At 44.2% G+C, this 25,508-nt stretch overlaps 1 long non-coding RNA gene across 1 annotated transcript in view; it reads right to left on the bottom strand.

Moving 5' to 3' along the window:
* Positions 1 to 319: 319 nt before the first annotated feature.
* Positions 320 to 25,508, bottom strand: part of LOC126507836 (uncharacterized) — a 177,673-nt gene continuing 152,484 nt past the window's right edge. Inside the window, exon 3 of the long non-coding RNA XR_007593651.1 lies at positions 320 to 646. This is a non-coding gene — a long non-coding RNA (uncharacterized lncRNA). The remainder of the gene's footprint in view (positions 647 to 25,508) is intronic.

Genomic DNA, 25,508 nt, shown 5'->3' with positions numbered 1-25,508 from the left:
GCAGAGTCTGACTTCACTTCCTCTTCCGCCCAGAATTCTATTCTGTTTACTCCTCCCATCTATGTTCTAAGCTATGAGGCCAAGCAGTTGGTTTATTATAATTAACCAATGACCTTCCTCCATCATTTCCCCTTTTTCTGTTTAAACAACAAAAAAGGAAGGCTAATCATAATAGTCAAGCTTGTAGTTATGTTAGTTAAGATTTTCTATATGTACATAGATATATTTTAGATAGGCATTCTTCATATCTTTCAAAGATTATAGAATGTGACATTTTAAATGTTTTAATAACTTAGGACTTTTCATGACAATAAGACACTCTGCTCCTGGCATCACCAATCTACTTCAAGAGGAAGATGGGCATCGAAGAGGATCCTTATGGAGTTTGATAGCCATTTGTGCAAGAGACTGCTCTTGCCTGGACTATTGCATAAACTGGACACAGAGAACCCGCAGAGAGAGGACTGCTGAACTTGCCTAAAGGTGAGATGACCTTTTGGGGTTCCTGATTCATGAAAGAGTCTGCAAGACATTCTTCAGGACAAGCAGATAGTGACTGCCTTTGAAATTTCCTGCTTTGTGGAAATGTCTGCTGGAAACTATGGGCCTGTAGGCTGAAGATGGATGCCCCAACGGTACAGAGGAACTTTGGGTGACTGTCCAGGCAGCGAGATGTCTCTGTCATTTCTAGAGCTTTGGATTTCTGGTTTGCTTAGGTAATATTGTATCTTTCTGGAGTCTTTAAAGGAGTTGAAGAATAGTTAGCTATAATTATAGTTTTCCTTAGTTATGATATAGATTATTGTAATTTTTACTTGATAACTGTTTTGTTATATGTAATTTTGCTATGTTAAGTTAAAGCCTTCTTTCTTTGTTTAAACAGAAAAAGGGGAAGTGATGTGGGAGTGTCATATATCAATCTGTTGATTTCATTGGTTATGCAATAAAGGAACTCCTTGGCCCTGATAGGTTAAAAGATAGGTGGGAGGAGTAAACAGGAGGAAGAGGAAGTGAGGTCAGACTCTGCTCTGCTCCCGGAGAGACCCGACAGCTCTGCTCTGGAGCAGAGACGCCATGCTTGCCATGCTCTGCTCTCCCGATAGCTCTGCTCTCTGAGGCACACGCGATGAAGCTCCGACCCAACATGGACATAGGTTAGAATCTTCCCGGTAAGCGCACCTTGGGGTGCTTACACACATTATTAGAAATGGGTTAGAACAATATGTAAGAGCTAGCCAATAAGAAGCTAGAGTTCATGGGCCAAGCAGTTCTTAAATGAATACAGTTTGTGTGTTGTTATTTCAGGCATGAGCTAGCCAAGCGGCCCGGGTGTTGGAGACGCAGCCCCGCCCCTCCTATTTCAACACACACAGTCACACACACACACAGTCACACACACACACACAGTCACATACACAGTCTCACACACACACAGTCACACGCACACACAGTCACACACACACAGTCACACACACATACACAGCCACACACACACAGTCACACACACACATACAGTCACACACACACATACACGGTCACACACACATACACAGTCACACACACACAGTCACACACACAGCCACAGTGGGTAATTTGATTCATTAAAAGAAAGAAATTGGGGTGCTGCCCTGAAGGAGAAAGTACTGCCTGATGTCTGTGGCAGCCACAGACACAGATGGCCTGTTAAAGGCAGCAACTTCTGTGGAGTGAGGAGGGCTTTTCAGAAACACAGTTCCCATTATCTCCAGAGGGCATTTAAGGACACCGATCTTGGCTTCTGGTCTGTGCAGGGCAGAATCATCCCCGCTTGTCCAGTGTTCAGGTCAACCGCTAGAGGGAGGCAGGGACCTGAACTTCCAAAGAACACCGCAACCCGAATTGCCTACAGAGTGGTGGAAATTCCTTGGGTCAGCAGTTTTGCCTCATTGTCCTGGGGGACTGCTTAATTTCTAGACGGATTCTTCTCTTCGACTGTCACTGACGGATGCTACTCTAGGTGTTCCTACTAGAAGGGAGGAACACCGAGGCTGTCCACACAGCAGGGCCCATCTTGCATTTGGAACAGCATAAAGAGAAGGCAGGAAGCTTGCGGAGTGAACTCGCTATCTGAAACGTGTCAGCTTTCCCCTCACACTTGCACACTTGTCTCCCCTGACGGACGACTTGAGGGTGGGCCAGCAGCATCTGCTTCATCTGCTGCCTGGCTCTGTGCACCCTCAAGGGTAGTTAAGCAAGCTAATGAAGCAAAAGTTCCTCTGCCTTTTGAAACCGTGTCCGCTCTATGTAGCCTGTCTATGTACATACTGTCTATGTAGTGTAAAGGAGACAGTGCCTACGAAAATGCCCTGGAGGTATATCTAAAAGTGTTCACTTGGTACTTTTAACCACTGGAGGGAGACCAGATGCTCTCTACCAAGGAAATCATAAATAAGCTATATGATGATGTTGTAGACTGTGTTATGATTAATCCTTTATCATCATACTTTCATTGTGATTATAATGACTTGCTGGGCTAGGAAGATGCCAGACAAGCCTGATGACCTGAGTTCAATCCCCAAATCCAACAGTAGGTGAGAACCAACTCCCACAGTTGCCCTCTGATCTCCACACGTACACCATGTCATTGTGCATCTACACACACACACACACACACACACACACACACGCACGCACGCACGCACGCATGCGAGCACGCGTGCATGTGGAGGCCCCAAAATGTGAGCCTATTTCCACCTTCCTTGAAGGTCAGAGAGTTTCAGCTTGCTCAAAGTTATTGACAAGTGTGACCTAGGGTTTGGTTTCTTGTCTTTCTGACATTAAGGTGACCCATACAGGTAGAGCCACTCCACTCTGACCAATGGTCAGGATACCTACACAGACCTCTGCTCCTTCTTTTGAAATAGGAGGTTTCACCTTAGGAGTGGCTGCCTTCAGGCCACTTGGTCTAGGGTGGGTTCGCTGCCTACACAACAGAATGCTAATGACTTGGTGTCTCAAAGTACAAAGCAAATAACTGTTCTAGCTGTCTTTGTGTCATGTTAAAGCAGTCTTTTGTCTTCTTCTCCACTGTAGTGAGGTCTGAAAGTGAGGAAAATTACACCGCGGGTTTTCAGTCTTCACTGGAATTCCTTCCTGGTGCTATCCTGTGTTTTCTGTTCTATAATTTTTACTCACATCTTCGGTCTTCGTTTTCTTTACTATTTTTCTAATCCTTATGCCCCTACCATGGTAAGAGGTATACTTGTCAAACATGGTCCTGAACACATGCAATAATTAATTTTTAAACTTAATGCTAAGGAAAAAGCATATTGGGAAACAAATAAAATGAGCTCAACCATTTTAGTTTTTTGCAACAGAATCTCACTGTGTACTCAAATTCAATACCCTCCTGCCTCTGCACCACTATACCTGGCTGATCTTAATGGCTCAGCCATTAAGAGGACTGGCTGCTCTTCCAGAGGACCCAGGATCAACTCCTAACACCCACATGGTAGCTCACTGAGCCCGGTCTTCTGATCTTCTTGGAGACCAGTCATGCAGGTAGTACACACACCTCCTTGTAGGCAAAACACTTATACACATAAAATAAAATAATCTTTAAAAAGAGCAAAGGCCCAAAACCTGAAAGGAATATCCATTTATCCCCAAATGCTGGACTTACTTCGTCTTTCTTAACTTTTTGTGTTAAAACAGAATTTATTTTACAATCAAAAAGTGGAATAAACCATTATTCCTGAAGAAAAGAGGCTGAGTCCTTTTTGAGTTTGTAACCATTGAGAAGAAAGGATGGTTGCTAAAAAAGCACTCTGACGGGATGGCGAGGAGAGCATGGAAGGGGTGGGGAAGCTAATGCACCCCCACTTCACGTGCTTCTCTGCACAGCGCCCAGCCAGGCACCCTTCTCCATGATACAAACTCAGGGTGACTGGGGATGGGGGAGCAGAGGGCAGCATTCCCAAGAACACTGCCTACTGAATACAAGCCCTTTGGATGACAGGCTGGTTAGAGAATGATCGTTGAAACCTTTGCTTGGCTGGCTTTGCCAGGCAGAGAGAAAGAGTTACCGTTTTGGCGAGTATGATTTTTATTATGCTCAGTTCAATTCACAATGATTATAAATGACCTAAATAATTTTAATTAAGTCGCAAATGCTGTTCTTTACTGCATAGAATTCATTTGGGGCACTCACATGAGTCAGCGAATGGATGTGTTTTGCACATACAGAAAAGCACTTGCATTTTAAATACATGTGACATCGGTAAAGCAGTATTCATGAGGACTCACTACCCAGAGGGAGCACGGGGCAAGCATGAGAGCGTTTGAAAGAAAACCAGGAGGAACCTTTCCCTCTTTGACCTGTACTTCCTGCTTCCCACACTAACCAGTAGACTAGGAACTAGGTAGGATGTGTTGTCTGGGGACATGACACCTTGGAAGACTTTTTTAAAAATTTTAGTAGAATGGTCGAGACTCCCCGCAGACAAGCAAATGAGCAGCTAGAATTTTGGTAGGGGCACCAGGAGCCCCCACAATTGCATCAACTCCTTATTAGTTTTTCGTAACTCACCTAGAGAAAGGTTCTGTGGGAAGGCAGGGAAGTGGGTTGTTAGGGTCTGAAATAACGTGGCAAATAGAGGCAGGCATTCTCCATCAACAGACTTGTAAAGCTAAAGAAATTAAATGACCACAGTATAAATAACAAAATTAAAAACACCTGAGCCCAGGAAAAAGGCAGCAAAGCCACAAGATTTCCATTTTCAGTAAATGTCACTGGGCTCCGAAGCTCACCAAGTCTTTCCCTTGGATGAACCTTGAAACCCTTCTCCCATGGCCTTCCCTTGTCTCCAGCTTGAGTCAGTGGGGAGGAGGGCGTAGGGACCATGAATCAGACCACAGAGGCCGCAGGAAGAATCTTTACACTTTGACCTAGTGAATGTTGCTCGGCGGCTCTCTGACCTTATCTTCTGTGATTCTCACTGGCCTGCCTAGACTGAAAACTGTAAATGTTTAACTGGTAGAAATGACACTCCTGGCCTTGGATCGTTTCTGTCCAAAAGATACTTTCCCTTAACCATTGACATTTTGGAGAAACTTTTCTTGCAAACTGTAAGACTGGTCCATCTGGTACACGCATTTCTCTGTTAGTCTTTGTTTCTTTAGTACTCAGAGATTTGTGTGTTATTGTCTCCAGGTTAAACAGAATGGCAAGGCAAGGGACTTCAGGCTACCACCAGTCTCCTCGACAGCCTGATTTAGGGACCAGCATGCAGCCCAGCAAAGAGAAAAATGACAATGTGATTCTGCCTGTCCCTTGGGGAAGAAAAAGGATGCTTCTGATAGTGTGAGAGGGAGAGACCAGCCTGACCTTGGGGAAACAGAGCTATAGTGACCATTGCATGCCATATGGGTCCTATAGGCAAGTTCTCTGAGAAGACAACTCAGGGTCTGTGAGTGTATGACCAGAAAAGAGGGCCCAAATAGGAAGCACTATTGCTATCCCAGCAATGAAAGAGGGATGCCCTTTTAGAATACACTGCTGGACTGTAACAAGTGCTTAGTATTTAGTTTTCCTCTAGGCAAAGGAAACAAAGCAACAAAAGTCAGACAAACCAACCCAGAGTAAACTCTGCACGAAAATTGTACAAACCTTTTTAAAAGCATTGACTTTGGGACTGAAGAGACGGTTCAGCAGTTTAGAGCACTTGTTGCTCTTGCAAAGGACCATGGTTTTGAGAAATTTCCAGAAATCATATAGTGGCTCACAACCATCTGTAGCTCCATTTCCAGGGTGTCTGACTCAATTCTTCTTACGAGGCACACACATGATGCATATATATCATGCTATAAAATAAAATTTTATTCAAACATATAAACATTCATACATATAAAATAAAGTAGAATATTTTTAACAAATCCTTTGAGTGTGAGGGTTATGGTTTAAATTTGAAATACACCACCACCAAGCCCATGTTATTTTTAGGGGCTTATTTAGTGTGTGTGTGTGTGTGTGTGTGTGTGTGTGTGTGTGTGTGTGTGTGAAGGCACCTGTAGAGGCCAAAAGCATTGGATCCTGTGGAGTTGGAATTATAGAGGGTTGTGAGCCACGCACGCAACATGGGTGATGAGAACCTCATATCAAGTCCTCCAAAAGAACAACACACACTCTTTACTGCTGAGCTATCTCTTGGGGCCCTAGGCTCATGTTTTGGAGGCATGGTCCCAGCTTGTGTGATTTTGAAAGCTTTTGAGAGTTGCCTAGCAGAAGGAGGTCACTAGGAGCAGGGCTGCGCAAGAAGGTGGTACCTAGTCCTTGTTCCAGATTTCTCGGTTTACTGACTCACAGTCATACGGATAATTCCCTCCAGCTCCCAGCTCCACAGATGCAGCTCTTTCTGCCTCCAGGTCCTCCCCATCATGACAGTAAGAAACCATGAACCAAAATGAACATCTCCTCCCTTTGGCTGTTTCTGTCCAGCATTTCAGAGCTAGTGACACAGAAGTAGTTAGCATAGCGTTAAGCATCGCTCTATACAAACATCTCTCAATTGAACCCAACTGACTTAATTCAGGATCTCTGAAAGAAGAGCCAAAAACGGTCATTCTTATCCACATGACTTATTGGACTGTGCTTTGGAGACAGGAAAATAAAAGGAAAGGGAGATCTGGAACTAGAGGAAGCTCTTGGCCTTGGTGACACACATTTTTAATTCCAGCACTCAGAAAACAGAGGCAGGTGGATGTCTATTAGTATAGTCTATGATGTCTATATAACCATGGCCTACATTGCGAGCTCCAGACCAGCTAGGGCTACATTTTGAGACTCTGCCTCAAAAGCAACAAAAAGAATACTCAGTCCACCAGAGACTAGCTTTGTTCCAGGGCCCTGTGGACACCCTCATCACCCACAAGTTACACCAGAATTAAGTCCTGTTTTGTGACTTTAGCCACAGTTGGGTAGAATGGGCTAGCAGACAGGTAGGATACTCAAGGATCCTCGAGCAGCTGTGGCAGAGCAAAGGGGGATATTCCACAAGGTTGTAACTGTGAATTGCTACCAATACAAGATGGGGACAGTGCTGCCCTAGGAGGTGCTGGATGGAATACAGATGGTATGTCTCATACAAAACAACCACAAGAAAAGCACCTGAGGTCCATACCTGAGGTTCAAAGCAGGACCATGGCCAGCCAAATCTGTGACAGAAAATGGAAAGAAGCTACCGTGGACATTTACTAAGGTCTGTTCCCTCCACAATGGGACAAAAGACCTTCTTTTCAGAAGTGCAGAAGATGAAGTTAAAGCAACAGGAGGAATCTTGGGTGGTATGAGTCAGACAGATGTGGAGCAGATGTCAGGGCAGTTTCTGCAGGCTTTATAATGGCAAATATCCCTTGGTATCCATGTTCTCTTCCTTAGATACTGAAATCCCCAGATACTAAAATTCCCTGACACTCAAGTTCCCAATATAAAATGATATAATATTTGGATATATACATCATCTCTTGGTTAGTTGTAACACCCTTAGAATATAAATACCATGGAAATAGTTGTCAACAAAAATGAGAGATCTGTGCACATTTAGTAGGGTCACTTTTTAAAACATGTTTTGATCTGCAACTGGTTAAGTCTACAAATACAGAATCCACAGATAGAGAAGACGAGCAATATTTACTGTCTATAAACCTCAATTTTCTTGTTTACAAATTAATATGCAGTGTTGTTATTACATGAGGTTGAGCTTGTTCAGGATAGCATGGCTATAGACTATTATTAGAGACAATAAAAACTGCACTAGTGTGGCGCTTCAAAGAATTGGTATTTTAATGAGCATAGCTTGGTTCCTGGCACATAAGGTTTTGTAATAGGGAATTTATCACAATTAAGTAGGAAAACAATATTTGTAATAATATTAGACATGATCAGAATTGTGACACAAAAGAGAGTCAAAGGGGTTATGAATTTGAGGCTAGCATATCCTGTCTTCAAAAATAAAAACATTAAAAGGAGGGAGGGAAAAGAAGTGAAAAGAAAGAATGAGTGTTGTAAAGTGGCACCCAGAGTAGGAAACCCAAGAGCTCTAACAACATCTCGCAGCAGCCGCTGGTACTCACCCCTGGGCAGGAGCATCTGAGAGGCACACTCAAGCCTTTCAGAGAAGGGGAGGTCAGTGCCCTAAAAACCTTGTCATTAATCTCTGGACAAGTGTTGAAAGGAATGAAGGGGTCAGAAGTAAATCCAATATACGTGCAGGCATACACACACACACACACACACACACACAACTTATGTTTAAAACAATAGAACGACCCAACCTTTGGGTAGAGGAAACCTCAGAGTCCATGTGCCTGCACGATACACAATGCTCTGGAAAAAAACCATCTTTCAGAAGAGTTCCTTCCTGGTAGGTTTATGTAAGAAAGTTCTACACTTCGAAGTATTCCTTGCTGTATTACCTACTCATCCTTGTCTTCGCAGTTTAGACCTACTGTGTGTCCTCTCAGAGCCTTGTCTCTGGGATGTTGGAGAAATGCCTCATATTGAGAAGTTTCTCCTGGTCCCCTCATGCCTCCTCAGTACCTCAGCATCCTGATGCTTCCAATCCTTCATTGATTCTTTAAAATGGGGGTGGGGGAAGAAGATACCTTACACTTAAAGTAGTCACTGGGAGTGCCTTTGTAACCAGACAAAGGGTTACTACAAATCTAATTTTGAGCTAGGCTCAATGGCGCAAGCCTGTAATCTCAGCATTCATGTGGTTAAGGTAAAAGGGTGGAGAGTTTTGAAGTTAGTGTTTTATTTTTCCCATTTATGATTGTTTCTTTTTTTTTTTCTTGAGACAGGGACTCACTATGTAGCCCACTTTGGCCTCTAACCTTAAGAATCTAAGATTCTCTTGATTTAGCTTCCCAAGTGCTGATGTTCAAGGCATACTTACCAGATCAGCATATTTTCATTTGTTCTAATTGACTTTGTTTCTATCATTTAAATGTTAAATAAAAGTTTCACTATAGTTTCATAGAAAAAAAAAAGGGTGGAGAGTTTAAGAACTTCCTGGCCTACATAGTGAGACTGTTGTTACTTTTTATAATTTTTAATTTTAAACCTGATATTTATATATATAAATCATAAAATCATGTATATGACACATGTGGTATATATGTTTCATATATAACAAATACATATATATGTAAACAGTTGTTTAAACACACAATCACACACACACACATACACATAGACACACACACGTAGCTTTACTCCTTTTCCAGATATTTTCTCAGGATTGCATAAGTAAGACTAAATTTTCGTTTATAATAAAAATCTTTTTAAAAAATCTACTTGTATTATTATTTTTAAGATTATCTGTATGTACATGTGTCTTGTGGGGGTATGCACATGTGAATGTGAGGCCCGTAGAAGCCAGAGGCATTGGATGCCTTTGGAGCTGGAGTTCAAGGCCATTGTGAGCTACCTAACGTAGGTGCTGGGATCTAAACCTGGGTCCTCTGTCAGAACAGTGAGCTATCCCTCCAGCCCCTACACTCTTTTTGACCCTATCCATCATCCACTGTGTAGCTGAGAGTGTCTTGTGCTTCCCCCTCATGTGTGAGTGCAGGTGCACAGGAAGGCCAGAATGGTGTGTTCGGTCCTCTGGAGCTGCAGGAAATGCCAAGCGATGTATGTGGTGGGAGCCTAACTGCTTTCTCACCCAGCAGCTCCCTTACTGAAGGGGACCTCGGATGTTAGGACAAAGAGTAAATGCGAATACACAAACTACTGAGGCTCTGCTAGGCAGTTCCCTACCAGTTACAGTCTGGTGGAGTCTCCAGACCACTGTCAACGGTTCAGTGTTCTTCTTCATGCCGGCCTCCTCTTTCCCATCCCTCCCAGCCCTGTTTAAACATGCAACCACAGAAGTAACTCAGCAGGTCATTATGGTTTCTATAATTACAGGGAAGTATTTCGGCTGTCTACTCTCCTTAGCTTCAGAAATGCTACTGGTTTTAGGAGGGAAGTTATTTCATGGGAAGAAATGATTAGGTATCTACTTTAAACATTAAGACACCACATCAATATAGATAAACATAGTTAAGAAAAAAATGTAAAGCAAGGAGGGTTCTTCTAGAGCCATTGTGGGGGTTGGTGGGAGGGGCCAGAGAACCACCACTGTTTCTCAGTAGTGGGGTGGGGCTCCTTGTGTTGTATTCAAGAGATAACCTCTTTGAAAGCCAGCAGGCAAACTGAGAGGACAGCGACAGCCTGTGTGGTCACTGTCCTTGCTCCTAAATGGGCAGAGCACATAGCTCTGTGCCAGTAGGACAATAGCCAGACAGAGCTGGCTTATTTGGACGTATCTCTGCTTAAAGCCAAGCTGATGTATTTCTTCCTAAAAACATTTCACTATTAACAATATGCACTTAAAGCTCAGGAATATTTCAATTTCGGTATTTAGGATAAACTATAAGTAATTCAGGTATTTGATTTTCTCATAGTTCCCAGTATTTTGTCATTCGGGATTACATAATCTAAAAAACTGGCAGAGTCTTGGCCATTGTCTTCAGGGAACATGTTATGTGTTCAAAGACATAATACTTATCCATCAAAAAAATGATAGGATTTTTAGGCAAACTTTCAGTCCCATTTTGACTGTTGACTTCTCTTCTTTTTCCCCTCCCTGTAATCCCTTTTTATATATAAATTTCTGTAACCCAGATGACTTTGTCCTTCTCTGATCTTCCAGTCTCACTCATTCATATCTCTGCAGTATTGGCTGCTGGGATTACAGTCGTGAAGCACGAAGCCCAATTGGATTTGGCGATCAAACCCAAAGTTTTGATTGGAAGATCAGAAAAGGGCAAAGTCATCTGGGTTACAGACACGCTCGAGGATAGCCAGGACTACATGAGACCCTGTCAAAAATAAACAAATAAATAAATAAGAAAAGAACAAAAAAAAAAGTGTCAGCACTCTAAAGAGGATTCTGTATGCATTAATTTTCTCCCATTTTCTAGATGTGAAAAATGGAGGTGTGCAGGGTTTGAAATGGCAAGTGCCTTCTCGAGTTCACCCCATCATCAAATAGCAGAACATTGTTTGGGAGAACGCTTCCAGCCAAACCAAACAAAACTAGCAAACAAACAAAAGCCAAGTTTGTGAAGGGCTTAAAGGAAGAAATAGTGGCTCGTGTGGTCCACACACATGGGACTGTGTATGCGCAGCACAAAGAAGCACAGATAGCTAAAGGGAAGCCGCTGGGGGACTCGGGTGCCTCTGGCCATGCCATCAGTTCTTCCAAATTAAAACTTCCACTCCATAGCCAGGAAAATTCCTGACAGATTCTAAACAGAACAGGATGAATGTAAGTACTTTATGCCTCACATTTGAAGGGAAGAAGGACGTCCATCTGGCAGTTAGTAACAAGTGAGCATCCATCCTTCCTACCACTTCCCTCTGCACCCCAGTAGCCAGCTGAGCAAGCATCAGACACAGACCAGGAACTGTCATCCCTTGTTGGGTTTAATTATGCTTTGTTCTGGGACACCTGATAAGCACGTTGCATTAAAAACTTAAGCTGAAGTGTGTGTGTGTGACGTGTGTGTGTGTGTCGGGGGTGGGGGTGGTATCACTGTATCTAAAGTCATGACTGCAGAGTCTTAGGAAAGTATGGGTTGGGGTACAGGGTTCCCTGAGATGTGCTCTGAACGGTCTATCCATGGAGGCATCGGTTGTTGTAATTCTAAAACCTCAGTCGGGCAAGGACGGCAGGGAAACAGATCCTTCCAGTTAAGTGCACCCCATGAATACCACCCGTCGCCAGAAGGAAAGTTTCACTTCTGGAATGTCGTATGCTGATGAATAAACCCTTTGTGGTGTACATTTTAGTAATAATATTTAAGGCGCTAAGCAACGCTCTAGAGAGCCGATCCCTAATTAGGGCATTTCCATTGCTAACTAGCCACTCTTGGAATGTGGGTGCCTGATTAGGGCACTTCAAATGTCTCCTCACTCCCAGAGTGGTGATTGCACTGTGGTAACTCCAGGTAAATCAGCAAAGAGATGATGTCACCGCTTGTTACCCAGAACAAAATGGTAAAGTGCCCCTTTGTCTGGACGGTTCAAAGCACTCACTGCAAGGGAGAGAAGACATCTTTGAGGGATGGGTCCAGTCATTTCCTCTTCCTGAGCGGACATGCAGATGAACTTTTAGTCATGCATGAGCGCTGAATCCTTTTGTCTGCAAACCAGAGTGACACACTCTGCTCTCCAAACTCTACCATTATCCCCCAAGCTTTTGCCACAGCAGGGCGGGGGCGACATAGAGACGCTGACACATAGGCTGCCAGGCCTGGGAAAGGAAAGCAGTAGCCACGACAAAGGACCAGTGACATGTTTCTATGTGACTGCACAGGAGACATATTATGCACAGGCTGAGCTTGGGAACAGAAACTCCTGGGGAAAAAACGCTCTGGCACCCTGAACAAGCTGAGGACAGAGAGGAATGTTTGGCTCTTTTTCAGTAAGATCCTGCTTGTCTGTTACATTTAAATCAGACACTCTGAGCACAGCTCTTCAGAGAAGTCAAGGTACCACCCGTTGGAACTCTTGGAGGACCCCACACTGAATTAAGAGCTAGGCTTAAATCTCAGAAAGAAACAGCAACAACAAATAGAAAAGACTGCCTGGCCAAATCTGGCTTCACCGCCAACAGGTCTCCACTCTCCCCAGTTTTGGGGTTACGTGCATTCATTCTGTACCACCGTGTCCAGCTTTTAATGTTTAGTAGAGTCAGAACTCAGATTCTTTTATCTACATAGTAGACTCTTTATTACCTAAAATGTCTCCCCATCCTACAAACATGATTTTGTATATAATCTCAGGAAGATCATGAATCCCCTTCTCTAAAATATCAAACATATGCATGCACACATTTTTTATATAATACATATCACATATAAGATTATATATAACATATAATTACATATAATATAAGCTATATTATGTAATGTATGTATATATCAATGCATCTGAAGCAGAATTATCTTTAAACATAAAAATAATGCAAAAAACTTCTTCACATTATCTTCTCATTTCAAGTTAGAGTATAGCTTAAAAGGACTTTCTGGTATTTGAAGTGTCCAACAGTGAATGGTATAAACAACCTGATTTTTTATTCCTGGAAACATCTTAGAAGGAGATTAGTGACATTTCTGTACTGGACCGGACACAGAGTGTTTGGATTCTCAGGGGTCCATGAACCTCCATTTATGACTTCAGGGAAGGGGCGTCACAGAGAATATGATGAATTCATGCTCATACAGATATGTCCAAAGCTCTCTGTAGATCACTGTGCAGGATCAAGTTTGTCATGGACGAGTTCAGGAGTCCTTTCCCACGGAGCGACTCCTCCCCAACATTCCCGGGGAGTCGCAGGGGAGCGGGGGAGCGGTGCACGTTGTGCTACCCAGTCTCCCCCGGCCGTAATAAAGCACTTGAGGTAGTTGCTTTCAAAGAGAAAAGGTTTGTTTTGGCTCAAGGCTTTGGAGGTTTGTGTTCAGAGTCAGGTGGCTCACTGCTTTGGGGCCTGTGACGAGGGGTTTCCTTTGCCTGTGGTGTGAGTGGTGGAGGGGGCGGGATGCAATGTGGCAGGATTCCCAGCATTCCTTTCAACCTTCTTCCCAATAAGCTCACTTCCTCTCACTAGGCCCCATCCCAAGGACCCCCACACCAACAGTGTCACAAGCTGAGCCTTGGGTAAACATTTACGATGCCAACTTTAATACGACTTTTGGGATAATGGACAGGTCTGGCAGTCAAGTCCCTGCTTTGATGAAGATGTAGACCCATTTCCAGGGCTCCTGAGATCCGAAGTTCAGTTTTCCAGTGTATTTTCCTCCATCTTCCTCGTGTAGCTCCAGCTTAAGGCAAAAGGGAACCAGAATAAAAAGCTAATTACTGTATAATTATTGCTTGTGTGCATCAGCCATGTTTTATTCAATAAACATGATTAGCATAAGCAAAATAACATCAATATTTTTATTATAAATTCTTATTTGGAAATACAACTGATAGGTTTTTTTTTTTTTTTTTTTTTTTTTGTAAGTGATAGTTTTAGATGTAGACTTGGTAGGATAACCCATGGGCAGGTTAATTCTGAGATGCAGGGGCTCCTAGTGCCATTGCTTGACTGGATAACATCCCCAACTGCACAAAATATGAGCAACAAATTAATTAATCAAAATTACTAAAGAGGGGACTGAGAGATGGCTCAGTGGTTAAGAGCACTGACTGTTCTTCTAGAGAACCTGGGTTCAATTTCCAATACCCGCATGGCAGCCCACAACTGTCTATAATTTCAAAATACATACAGGCAAAACACCAATGCACATAAAATAAAAAAATTCAAAAAGAAACTTATTAAAGAAATTGAATGTTGCCATCGAGAACCTAAGCTCAATCCAAGCACATCGTCCATTCAAATACCCTGACAGACTTTCATGAGAGTAAAGCCTGTCTGAGCTTGGAGTTGTTGGGTGGCCGGCTCCTCACCCCAGCCCCGCTCCTCACCCCCGCCCCAGGCTCTGCTGCCCTCTTTCTTCCTCTGGCGGTTGTAGATACGTGAGTGGCATGCACGAGCTGTTCTGGCAGACATCGCCATTTCTCTCCAGCGGCAGCCTCCTCGATCCACCCCCCAGCACCTCTGCTGACCATCCTCCACCTCCACTTGGCCCTCCTACCTGTCCAAACCAGGCCGCCATCCTGAGCTTTCACCGTCCTCAGTAACCGATATTCGCGCTGAAATGCAAGGTTAGCTGCAAACAAGTACTAGATTGGTTTCCTTGTGACTTTTTGTTGTTTTTAGTCAAACTGTTTCTAACACAAACAGCTTTTTATCCAAAGATCTAGGGAAATTCCAGCTGACAGGTCAAGTGCTATGAACAAGGGGTTCTGCCACTCTCCCAAAGCTGGGACCCCTCCAAACAACAATTGCGGTGCCCGGAAGCCAACAGAAGGACTGTTCCTAAGCACGTACCCAGCAAGGACCCTTTCAGACTCTAAGGGACTAAAAAACGGATGAAGGATCACAGACTTGACTCCAGTCTGAGCCTGTTCTGCCGACCCAATGCGGTCCATGGCACCATATGCTGGCTGCTTCTCCCGTCCTGTGTCAGTTCCATGCCAGCTCCCCAGTAGACAAAGGAGAAAGAAAGATAAGCAAACTAGCCATCCCTCCTTCAAGCACTCCAAATCTACTGGGGACTCGAGATCGCTGGGGTGCAGAACTGCCTCTGAGTACAGCTCTCTGAAAGGCTTCCCTGTAGCAAAGGAGAGCAGGGAAAATCTCATAGAGGAGGAAAGGCTTGAACTGGGAGCATGAAATAGAACAGAGGGGACAGAAAGATAAGCATAGCGGACAACTTGCAAACATCCAGAGAGAAAAGCACGTGACATCTGGAGAGAGGTAGGTCATCCCATGGACACGTGACATCTGGAGAGAAGTAGGTCATCCCATGGACACGTGACATCTGGAGAGAAGTAGGTCATCCCATGGACACGTGACATCTGGAGAGAGGTAGGTCATCCCATGGACCTACATAGACCACATGGTGCTGTGGCAATAAGGGGGAGTGACCTGAAGACGGGAACTGAAGGACAGTCAGGACAGATGACATAGAAAGAGGGTGACCGGGAATAGACACGGGGGTGGGGGGGCTTCCCCTTGTCACTTCCCGGCAGCCTGATGACCCCACTCTCTCCCTACAAGTGAGTCATTGCCTGTTTCCCTGTCTAGCCCTGAGCTTGGCTCAGCAAGGTGTGTGCTTCCTAAATATGGCCCTCCTCACACAATGTCAGCAATCGGTAGTGCATAGGCCAGACCTGCGGTGTTGCTGGCTGCCAGACAGTCAACTCCAGATGGGAAATTGGCTGAGAGCTTGGCCAAAGTTCCCCTCCCGCTGGGCCCGCAGACAGGTTCCTGCCTCAGGAAGACAGACAGTCATTCTGGAGGTCCACAGAGGAAAGGCAAAGGGAAACGCTAGAGGCTGCCCGGATGGGAAGTGATTCTCCAGGACCTACATTCTTCCTGAATCATTCTCTCTCCGCCTGTCTTCTCTCTCAGCCCTTGACACACATGCACATACACACATATGCAAATCTGTAGACACCTTTTTAAAGCACACACATTTACATTTTCTCTCTTCCATTAAGGGAGCATTGGTGCAAATGTGAGCGAGAACAAGGAGGTCTCTTGCTTCAGCCTGGTTCTGTGCTAGGATGGCAGGTATTTGTGAACAGGGATGGAGGCTCTTGAAATGATGTCAATGGTGGGAACCAGAGAGGTCTCTCTACACAGGAAACAGGAGGCCATCAAGCTGAGGAAGATGCCAAACGCTTTTCTTCACTGTGTGAAATGACTCATGAGTTAACTAGTAGTGATGTTTAGGCATTTTGTTGTGATTATGCCTTGCTTGTAGTGGTTTTTCTTGGTTTTCCTCTGCACAAACATCCTCAGAGAGATGGCCAGGTGGTGGAGTTCTTGGTAAATCCATATTTTTGTGTCTACCATCCCAGTAAATCTTATTAAGTAGCCACCATGCACCAGAAACTAAGACCATAGCAGCGAGACAGTGGAGCTTACAACCCAGGGACTGTATGCATTTCAAGAAGCTTACTTTGCCTGGGCACAGAGTTTAGGTCATAAGGACTATACTGGTATATTGGATGGAAAAGAGAAATTTGTGGGCTAGAGAGAAGAGAAGAAACTGGTGTTGCTGGGATTCAGACACTAAACTTATTGATTTTACTGTGGGTGTCTGGGTGTGTGCGTGTGTCTGTCTGTATGTATGTATGTGTGTGTACGTGTGTCTGTGTCTGTGGTGTGTCTTTAGTGTATTAATGTGTGTGTGAATGTGTATGCCTGTGGGGGGTGTCTGTAGTGTGTTTACGTATGTGTGTTTGAATGTGTATGTCTATGTGGGAGTGTGTGTGTCTGTAGTATGTTTATGAATGTGTGTGTCTGTACGTGAGGGTTGTGTTTATGTATGTCTTAGTGTGTGTGTGTGTGTGTGTGTGTGTGTGTGCGTGTGTGTGTGTTCGACAGCAGGGGGAATTGATGTAGATAGGACCTAGCTGTTTTGGTCACCATACCCAAAAGAAAGATCTCCCCTTCTCTTCTCTTCTCTCCCCTCTTTTCCTTTTCTTCCCTTCCTCTCCACTGTAAAGCTGGAAATGAGAGAGGAAGGCTAGACCTGATGATGATGATGGAGGTTGGGAAGAAGGCACAGAGGAGAGATCTTCCTTGCCAGTTAGTATCCTGCTCCATTTTTTTTTAGAGCCACGTACAGAGGAAGCAGAGAGAGGGCCACTGCCTCACCACCACCCCTGGGAGGGTGATAGCGTTGGATCACCACCCCTGGGAGGGTGACAGTGTTAGATCACCACCACTGGGAGGGTGATAGCGTTGGACCACCACTGGGGAGGGTGATAGCGTTGGACCACCACTGGGGAGGGTGATAGCGTTGGACCACCACTGGGAGGGTGACAGTGTTGGATCACCACTGGGAGGGTGACTACACTGGAGCATAGGTTAAGGAGTCTCAAAGCTGAGCCAAGTGTGACCCTGGAGTAAGTTCTTGTTCTCCCACCTGGATGTGTCGGGTAGCTACCTTGCATCTGCAGCAAACACCCATCTCAGAGACCGGGACCTTGCCCCAGGTGTCTGGTGTCCAGCATGATTTCATGGAGACCCATTTCACGGAACACGGACACTGTTGTGCTTAAAGACTCAACATCTTGGCAGCAGCTAAGCAAGGACTTAGAGGATTCTCATCTGAAGACTCATAGAGGCGGGGATAGAACTTGTAATACTGGCACTCAGGAGACTGGGGCAGGAGGATTTAGAGTTAAAGCCTGTCTGTGCTCCATAGTGACTTGGAGGAGGAGGAGAGTGGGAGGGAGAAGGAGAGGAAGAGGATTAGGAAGAGGGAGAGAGGCAAAGAAATACAAACCAAGGGGGAAAAAAAAAACAGGAAGAATTCGAATGGCCTAAAGTAAAGCAATTCTCCTGGGACATGGCTATGGTGGGGTCTACCTGCCCAGTGCCAAGAGTGAACTGTCAGTTCTAATGCAACCATGGTTGAAGCTTTATGACATAAGGTGACAGTCACTGGGACCATTCCTTATGGAAATCGCTTGCATTGTTTCAGTGAGTGTGCATTGGTCTTGGAGACTAGGGAAGCAGCTAAGGCACACACAGTTCCAGGATGGGCTAAGTATGTGGCTTCCATGAATTAGGTTTTCTCTCTGGGCTTTCCTTGTTGAAAATGGGAAGTGTCTTTTGCCTGATCTGTCTGAGAGTGTTGCGCAGTCGAGGTACTCTTTGGCTCTTTGTTGGAGCCTGTACTATGAGAATGGAGACTCACTTCCCCCATCTGGAGCCTGTTCCCGCCCAGCCAAATCACCCAGGAGCCTGGCACCCGGGCTGTTTGCACAACACATTTTTAGACTCTGAGTCACCCATGAGTTCTTTCTGGTATCAGGTTGGATTGAACTTCACAGCATCCTGTTACCTTGGCTTCATTGTACAGGCAGCTCTGCTTCCCAGGAGCCCCACCTCCGCAAGTGGAGAAGCCAGGGCAGATCAAAGGGTTGCCTTTGTTCCACACCCCACTTGACTGGGAATACCAGAAATCGATAAGAGGGGTTTTTATAATTTCCCGCCTTACCTAATTCACAGAATGCTGCCTTAGGCAAAATGGTGCAGCCGGTCTGGGATTTTTTCAGTCTTCCTGGGGTTCACATTAGCTAGCATACCCTTTCATTTCCACTAAAACACAGTGTCATGCAACTTGGGTTTCTTAGCAATCACCTTGCCAGGTATAGGCACTGCAGATGCAGTAATGAAGAAGATAGACTCCTCTCCTCCCTCATGGAAGGGTTGAAAGGCGCCAGGACTTTGTTTCCACTATAAAGTTTTTCTTTGTACTATATACACAGGTCTCCAATGACTAGTACAAAACGATACTAAGAAAATCTGGGACAAAAGTAACATCAGCTAGCTGTCATCTTAAATCGAAAGCTAAATTATTTCAAGAAAAACAAAATCTGAGGCATGCTCCTGTGGAAAGGGGCGTGGCCATGGCTTCTCCGAACTGTTACGTAGTATATGAGTCTCTCAGGTCATCACTAGGACCACAACACCCCTCCAGCCTACAGCTGTCTTTCCTGCTGACTGCCTTCTGTATCCTAAATCAACTGGGACTAGGTGTAAGGTGACCTATTTTAAATTATGTGATATACACAGGTTCAAAAGGCAAGAGCAAGACTTTCTTGAACCTGGTCCTGGTGGTCCTGGGTGCAAACTGCTTCACCCTGGAATGACATCAAGCAAAGCGTACAGTTGGGCGAATCTCTGAGTGCGAGGTCAGCCTGGTCTACAAAGTGCGGTCTAGCATGGTCAGGATTGTTGCAACAGAGTGACCCTGTCTTGAAAAAACAAACAAAAAAGCTTTCTCTCTTCTGCCTCCTTGCCTTTGCCTCCATTCTTGGGACCTGCCATCACTGAGACAAAAGTAGTGGAAGAGACTTCTGATCTGACTTAAGACAGGAAGAGACAGCATTTCCAGCAGGGTATGTGTGTGTTTGTTTATTTTGAGGTGCTACAAATTAACCCAGGCCTCGGCAAGCAGTTTATTAACAAGCTCCACCCCAGTTTCATATGCCTGTGCTATATATGTGTATAATTTGCTCTTGCACTGTGGGGTTTCCAGTGGTCTAAAATAAATGCTCATGTGAACACCATCAAGGATTCCATGAGTAGCGCAGGTGCTGTTCTGGATCAAGAGGGAAGAAGGGAGGGCACACAAGTCTGGCTGCTACCAGCGTCTTCTAGGGCAGTGCCTCTTCCCTGTGGGCTTGACTGTTACCAGTGAGTGCCATGTTGCTACCTCACACAGGGAAGAACACAGAGTCGTTAATTTGAGGAGTACAGTTAGTTAGCACCCTTATCTGACTCTTCCAGAATCTAGGTGTCCAGAAACACCATGCAGCTCATTTGTTTATTTGCCATATTGTGTTTCCATAGTGAGTCCCTAGGTTAAACCTGGTGAGCTCGTGAGAAACAATTAAAAGCTTGGGTCCTTTGAGACAGGATCTCGTGTAGCTCAGGTTGGACTGGAACACCCTATATAACTGAAGATGACCTTGAATTTCTGATCCTCCTCATTTGACTTCCCAAGTGCTGGAATTAGAAGCAGGCCCCACCATGCCCAATTTTATGGAGTACTGGGGATCAAACCTAGGGCCTTGTGTATGCAAGGCAAGTATTCTACTGCCTGAATTATAACCTTGACATTCATCCATTTTTGGTTTTTTTGTTGTAGTCAAATACCATTAAATATAATATTTGTGTCTTCAGGTAGAATTTATTTCCAAGTAAAGTCTGTCTACCTTCCTGACCTTGGGAAAGAGCCCTAGCTAGTGAATTTTCCCTGGAGCACTTGATGCTAGCCCTGCCCAGCTGTGACTGCCCATCTTCAGCTGAGCGGTGTTTTGATTCCTCCTGGATTCTTCCCAAAGCTGGGCCTTTTGTGCCAACTGCCCCAGCTTCAGGTGCCTGCTCACTGAGAGTTCATCCCACAGGTGAGTTTTAAGATTAGTGCACCCACAAATAAATACCTCTGTACCAACACCTTAATCACTGCGCCCAATTCTGTGACAATAAGCTTGCTTTTACTAGAATTCCCAGCATTCCATTCCTTCCACAAAGTAACCTCTGGCCTTCCGGGCGGGAGTCTGTCTAAGCCACACCCCTAGAACAATCCCCTTATCTTCTCACCTGTCTGCACCTGTGACACCGGCTCCCCTTTCCCCACTAGAGACTCATGCCTTGTTTTCTCGGCACTGAATCTGGTGAGGTCGGTCTTTCAGAACCCCCTGAAATCCCGAGTTAGCTCCCAAATATTCACCATCATCCCAGCCCTAGACTTGTCACCAGTTTCAGATTTTAGCAGCCTGTACAGCTGAGCCTGCAGCGTACCTGTCCCTGCATGCTCCTTCTACTTCCCATTGACCTGGGAACCTCTGGGGCAGAGCTCAGGCTTTGATTTCCAGCAGATCTGGATTCAAATTCTCTTTTTCTCATTAATAGGTGAACTTGAGCCAGCTCATTTACCAGCAGAGCCTTGGATTCCTGGTTTGTGACAAGAAGACAACACATATATCTTGAAGGAGACTAAGATGGTGTGAGTCGCTGGCGAAGGTGGTCACAGTACACATCCTCCTGGCAGCCTTTGTCTATGGAGAAGCAGTCACCGCCCAAAAGCTCACTTCGTGCTCAGCTTAAGTTCCTCTAAGGAAAGGCCAACAGTTGGCGGTGCTACAGGAACAGAGTGTTAAACGAAGGTGAAAGGAGGATGTCAGAGCATTGAAGAGGCGTAAAAGAGGCAGACTGGTGTCATTTTTATCTGCTTCTCAAGAGGAAACGGGACTGTTTTCTGACCATCAGTGTTACTCCAGAATCATCATTCAGAGCATCAAGTTCCTCACCCACAACACAGCCACTTCACATTGTTTGTTTTGTGGTTGCCATGGTTTGTTTGCAAATTACTCCCTGAATTTAGAGTGCCGCTTCAGAGCCTATGGAGAAGGGTTAGATACTGTACCACATGGGAGCAATATAAACACACTTAATAGTGCAAGTCTCAGGGGAGCCTGCTGGCCCTGGAGGTTGTGCCTTGGCATGGAAAGGAGATGGGTTATGGAACAAGGGCTCAAAATTAGTATCATGGCTTTGGAGATTGGCATCTAAGGGAAATACAATGCATTTCCACTCCCTATCTAACTTCAGTCTACAAGAGAAACAGATTTCAAATGCCCATGACCATCCATATTCAAATAGAAAAGTCACAAGAAGACAAGAAAGGAGTGACTTGTGAGGGTTGTCACTCACTCGGGATTTGAAGAAGCAGAAAACCAAAGCACTGTGGTGAAATATTTTAGAAAATCCAATGAGCTTGAAATGGAAAGATTCAGGTGTGAGTTCTGGTCCTTCACTTGGTAGTCAAGACATCTCAAGATTTTCCAAACTTCTGCTGCAAATACCTATAGCAGAGAAAAAGAATCACCTACCTCACAGAAGCAAGGAAATTAGATCCTTACAGATGGGAAAACACCACTCAGTTAAAACACCCTCAGACTTTGAAGGGAGAGTGTGCCTCACATCTGAAATCCCAAAAGTAGCCATGAACTGGGGAAATGATTCAGTGGGTAAGGGCAGTAAGTTCAAATCTCCAGGACCCATGTGAAAAAGCTGGGCATGTGACTTCAACTCCAGTCCTATGGGAAATTGGAGACAGGAAAATCACTGGGGCTTGCAGGCTAGCCAACTCAACAACAACAACAAACCAACAACAAAAAGGCAGCATCCAGGTTCAGGTTCAGAGAGGTTGGACTGGGGATGGGTGGACATTGGTCAAAGAGAACTAAGATTCAGTTAGACAGGAGAAATAAGGATTTGTTTGTGTGTCTATTCCATGGCACAGTGACTACAGTTAGAAATTATGTATGGCATGTTTCAAATTACTAAAAGAATAAATTTTAAATATTTTTACTACACACACACACAAGATAAGTATTTGAAATGATGCATGTGTTAATCATGTGATTTAATCATCCTAAATTACACACATGTATATGACATCACTTTGTACCTTTAATAACAAATGTATTTATAATTTTAATCTGTCAATATGTGTAATTATATGCAATTTTAATTTGCTAATTTACAGTAAAAATTTTTAAAAGGAAGTTGGTGTCTAGCTGAAAATTAGCTTCTATGTTTCCCATCCTTTTGTATAACTCCATGACTGGTATATATGCATTTACCAAGTGAAATTTTTTTTTGATTCAGAATATGTTCAGTCAACACTGTGTCTTAGCATACTAGACAAAGAATGCTTGCAAGAGAAAATATAAAGAGGGTTGGAGAGATGGCACAATAGTTAAGAACACTGAGATTTACCAAAGGCCCAGAGATCAGGTCCCAGCACTCACACGATGACTAACAACTGTCTGTTAAAGTCCAGTTCCCGTGGATCTGATGACTTCTAGCCCCGTGGAGACTAGTTTATGTGCTGCACAAACATGTACAGGCTAAATGCTCATACGTTTAGGATACAAATGAAAATGTTAAAGAAGATATGAAGAAGGAAATTTTTGTCAGGCCCAAATGAGACCAATCAGCTCCCATGTCTTAAGTTAGGTTTGCTTTTGCTTTGCCTTTTCTTATCAAGCTGTAGGACTCAGGCAGACATTTCTCACCAGTGAGACGGCTTTCTGGTCCACCCCTCTGCGCATCCCACCTGGGAATTCCAAGGCACTGCTTTCACACTGATAGCAAACTAGCTTTCCATTCTGTTCCTTGGGGCCTTATATTAGAATTTTGTAACTCGATGTAATTTTTTTTACATTCTAAAAGTAAAAAATAATAATATTTTCTAATATGTAGATTATGCATGTTGCAGATGTAGATGTAACTGTGTCTTTGCCATTGAGTTTCGGGGCAGTGGACTGCAGAATCATTTCAAAGACCAGGGGAAAGACACTGGTTCGTGGGGAGGCTGGGAAATTGGATCTTCTTCCAACCCTCCTAGCCTTGTTTGCTTCAGGGCCTTGGTGATTTCTTTCTCTAACATCCATGAAAGGACCCTGTAACATGAGGGCCTGCTTTGTTGGGGTTTCTGTCCTACCCAGTTCCCACAGCTGGTAAGCCCCAAAGAAATCTCACAGAGGTCTCCATAAGTTATAAACTGATTGGCCCATTAGCGCAGGTTTCTTATTAACTCTTATAACTTATACTAAGCCATAATTCTTGTTTATGTTAGCCGCATGGCTCAGTACCTTTTTCAGCAGGGCAGGTCACATCCTGCTTCTTCAGTGTCTGGACAGGATTGGGGAGCAGTGGGCTTCCTCCTTCCCAGAATTCTCCTGTTCTCATTGCCCTGCCTCTACTTCCTGTCTGGTTGTCCCACCTATACTTCCTGCCTGGCTAATGGCCAATCAGAGTTTATTTAAAACATAATTGACAGAATACAGAATTGTCCCGCACCAGGATCCAGCACAGTTTTGTGGGAATATAAACTTGCACTTGGAGTGTGATCTCAAATATGGAAACATGCATTTTCTCTTAGTAAATAAAAAGCAAGGAAGGAGATAAACTTCAGAAAACTAATGGTTTCTAAAATCATTTGTCCTTTGCTCAAGATTTGCCAGTGTGCTCAGTTTTACTCTTCTGTTTACTTTTCAGCATTGTTACTGTAGAAGCTTGTACATCCCATGCATAAATAAAATGTCTCATTTTCTGAGTCTGTTGCATGAGACATGAGTAAGAATATGTTGTCAGTAAATAGTAAGAAACTTGAACTGAATTAGGTCTTCCCCCCATAGCAGACCAGTACAAAGATGATTCTTGTGTTCACTTTAATGATGCCCCCCCCATAAAAATAATTCCAACATTTTTTTTCTTTTCTTTTTTCTCCTTCTTTTTCTTTCCCAAAACAGGGTTTCTTTGTGTAGTCCTGGCTGTCCTGAACTCATTATGTAGGCCAAGCTGGCCTCAAACTCACAGAGACACACCTGCCTCTGCCTCCCAAGTGCTGGGATTAAAGGTGTGCACCACCACCATCTGGCAGAATCTTAGCCTTTTTCAAATGCAGGGTACATTTATATCATCTGATAATTTGAAATTTCTGCCAGTTCTGTTATACATTCCATGACTGTTGTATTTCCTGTTTTACTTGGGAAGAGGAAAAATGGGAGCGTTCAAGAGTCTTTGCCACATCTTTCTTAGTCTGCAGCACATGGCATGAGCCTGGCTGTGCCGCCACCTCTCTGGGGCTCACAGGAAGTCAGTGCATCAATAAGCTAACAGAACAGCCTACTGGTATAATTTCAAAGATACGACTACCGCTATTTCTATTTAATAATCAAAATATGTAAAGTATTTAATCTCATATGATTTTATTCTGTTTTTATTGAGATAGGGTCCTATGTATCCACCCAGGATAGCACTGAACTCTCTGTGGCCAAAGACGGCCTTACGCTTCTGAGCTTCCCGTCTCTGCCTCTCTGGTGCTGGGATTACAGGTGTGTGACACCATACTCAATTTGCGGGATGCTGGGGATCGAATCCAGGGCCTCACACATGCTAGGCCAGAGCTCTCCTTACTGAGCTACAGCCCTAGCCCTACTATTTTTTAACCCCAATTTTAAGTTTTCTGGCATTTCTCTTACAGTTACAGTTATGGGAAAAGTATAGCGATTTAGTCAATACTGATTTTACATATAGGCAATATTTTTGAAAAATAAAAGATGGTTTGTAAGGAAAAATGAAACTCAGAAAAAGGAGCCTAGTAACTTATTTTTTGTAGTCACATCTACTAGCCTTTTACAAGAACCAGGCGAGTGTGAGGTCTGAGGGCCATCAGGAAGGATGGCCCATCTTTATCTGGTGCTTTCA

The sequence above is a fragment of the Alexandromys fortis genome, unplaced genomic scaffold, assembly GCF_014885135.2.
Source record: "Alexandromys fortis isolate MF-2015 unplaced genomic scaffold, M_Fortis_MF-2015_v1.1 scaffold_54, whole genome shotgun sequence".
NCBI lineage: Eukaryota > Metazoa > Chordata > Mammalia > Rodentia > Cricetidae > Alexandromys > Alexandromys fortis.
This window is presented reverse-complemented; position numbering and strand designations above follow the sequence as displayed.